This window comes from Capsicum annuum, unplaced genomic scaffold, assembly GCF_002878395.1.
Source record: "Capsicum annuum cultivar UCD-10X-F1 unplaced genomic scaffold, UCD10Xv1.1 ctg66635, whole genome shotgun sequence".
Taxonomy (NCBI): domain Eukaryota; kingdom Viridiplantae; phylum Streptophyta; class Magnoliopsida; order Solanales; family Solanaceae; genus Capsicum; species Capsicum annuum.
The window spans coordinates 169-3,094 of NW_025876009.1; the positions used below are offsets into that span (position 1 = coordinate 169).

A 2,926-nucleotide genomic window follows, 5' to 3' on the forward strand; every position below is an offset into this window, starting at 1 on the left:
CCTAACTAACCTAAATAATAAGAACTTCCCCCTTGACAGTGGTATATGTTGTATATGTAAATCCTAAATGTGAAAATATATGGAATTCCGCTGTGAAAGGTATAAAAAAGAAAAAAAACGCAAAGAAAAGAATAGGTTAGGCATAAATCAATATGCTGAAATTTAACTAAAAAGTAAATAAGAAAAATAAGAAGAGGAGCCCATTAGATCCAAATAGTGAATCGTAATAGAAATATAAAATAAAGTTTAGGTTCGAATTCCATAGAAGAGATAATATGGATGGAATTGCATATAATGATAGACAAATGAAAGACTTTCTCAAGATTCTGATTCATCCACTTGAGATTTTTAAATTACAATAGGTTGGGTGAGCTTGCAAATTAACTCAATCCCATTGAATAAGTAAACAATTGAATTGGTTCAATTGCATGGTGCCAATGAAATCGAGTGTTAATTCCCATTTTATATAATTAACCGATCGACGTGCTAGCGGACATTTACTTTGAATTCGATAATTTTTGAAAAAACATGTCGACATATTTATTTATTTTATTATTATGAGAATCAATCCTACTACTTCTGGTTCTGGGGTTTCCACGCTTGAAAAAAAACCTGGGGTGTGTCATCCAAATCATCGTTCCGGTACTAGATGTAGCCTTTCCCCCTGGCAAGATGCCGAATATTTATAACGCTCTCGTAGTTCAACGTCGAGATAGTGTTGGTCAACCAATTAATGTGGTTTGTGAGGTACAATAATTATTAGGAAATAATCGAGTTAGAGCTATAACTATGAGTGCTACAGACGATTTAACGAGAGGAATGGAAGTGATTGACACAGGAGCTCCTATAAGTGTTCCGGTCGGGGGGGCGACTCTAGGATGAATTTTTAACGTGCTCGGAGAGCCTGTTGATAATTTAGGGCCTGTAGATACTAGTACAACGTCTCCTATTCATAGCCCCTGGAGGAAAAATTGAACTATTTGGGGAGCTGGAGTGGGTAAAATAGTACTCATTATGGAATTGATTAACAATATTGCTAAAGCTCACGGGGGCGTATCCGTATTTGGTGGAGGGGGTGAACGTACTCGGGAAGGAAATGATCTTTACATGGAAATGAAAGAATCTGGAGTGATTAATGAAGAAAATATTGCAGAATCAAAAGTGGCCCTAGTTTACGGTTAGATGAATGAACCACCAGGAGTTCGTATGAGAGTTGGTTTGACTGCCCTAACTATGACGGAATAATTCTGAGATGTTAATGAGCAAGACGTACTTCTCTTTATTAACAATATCTTCCGTTTCGTCCAAGCAGGATTCAAAGTATCGGCCTTATTGGGTAGAATGCCTTCCATTGTGGGTTATCAGCCGACCCTAAGTACTGAAATGGGTTCTTTACAAGAAAGAATTACTTCTACCAAAGAAGGGTCCATAACCTCTATTCAAACAGTTTATGTACCCACAGACGATTTGACCGACCCTACTCCTGCTACGACATTTTCACATTTAGATGCTACTACCGTACTATCAAGATGATTGGCTGCCAAAGGTATTTATCCAGCAGTAGATCCTTTAGATTCAACGTCAACCATGCTTCAACCTCGGATCGTTGGTGAGGAATATTACGAAACCACCCAATGAGTTAAGCAAACTTTACAACGTTACAAAGAACTTCAGGACATTATAGCTATCCTTGGATTAGATGAATTATCCGAAGAGGATTGTTTACTCGTAGCAAGAGCGCGAAAAATTGAGCGTATCTTATCACAACCCTTTTTCGTAGCAGAGGTATTTATCGGTTCTCCAGGGAAATCTGTTGGTCTAGCAGAAACAATTTGAGGATTTCAATTGATCCTTTTCGGAGAATTAGATGGTCTTCCTGAACATGCCTTTTATTTGGTAGGTAATATCGATGAAGCTACCGCGAAGGCTATGGACGTAGAAATGGAGAGCAGTTTGAAGAAATGACCTTAAATCTTAGTGTACTGACTCCTAATAGAATTGTTTGGGATTCAGAAGTAGAAGAAATCGTGTTATCTATTAATAGTGGTCAAATTGGCATATTACTAAATCACACCCCTATTTCCACAGCTGTAGATATACGAATTTTGCAAATACGCCTTAACAACCAATGGTTAATGATGGCTCTGATGGGTGGTTTTCCCAGAATAGGCAATAATGAGATCACTGTTTTAGTAAATGATGTGGAGAAAGGTAGTGACATTGATCCACAAGAAGCTCAGCAAACTCTTGAAATAGCGGAGGCTAATGTGAAAAAGGGTAAAGGAAGGAGACAAAAAATTGAGGCAAATCTAGCTCTCCGATTAGCTAGAACACGGGTGGAGGCTATCAACCCGATTTCATAAATAGTTAGTATGACTAGTTAGTACGTTCAAATAATAAAAAGAAGTTCTCTTTCTAATCCTATTTAGATTCTGTCAGGTGAATACAATCAAATGCAATCAAACAGAAGCCAATTCTGATGCAAAAATTCAAATTTAAAAATGAAATAGAAAAGATACAAAATCAAAAAATAAATATCGCTAAAGGTGGGTCGTAAACCTTATTAGATACCATTGACTCTGGTATCTAATAAGTTTTACCTACTATTGAATTTGAACCAATGACTCCCGCCGTATGAAAGCAGTACTCTAACCACTGAGTTAAGTAGGTCATTTATCATTCCAAAGAGAACCAAGCGAAACCCATCCTGTCGATGGATTATAAATATCCTATTACTTATAAGCAATACTAATCTAATAAGCAATACTAATCTAAGGAGTACCACTCAAAGAGATCAAAGATTGTTGATGTTGGATCGTGGAATATTTATCTTGGCAAGAATTTATCTACATGATAAAATATGTATCACAAGCTCTAAGGGCTATAGCTCAGTTGGTAGAGCAACTCGTTTACATGCGTGCCAATG

At 37.0% G+C, this 2,926-nt stretch overlaps 1 pseudogene; it reads left to right on the forward strand.

The window, feature by feature from the left end:
* Nucleotides 1-527: 527 nt before the first annotated feature.
* On the forward strand, nucleotides 528-2,810 carry LOC124893868 (annotated as a pseudogene).
* Nucleotides 2,811-2,926: the final 116 nt, after the last annotated feature.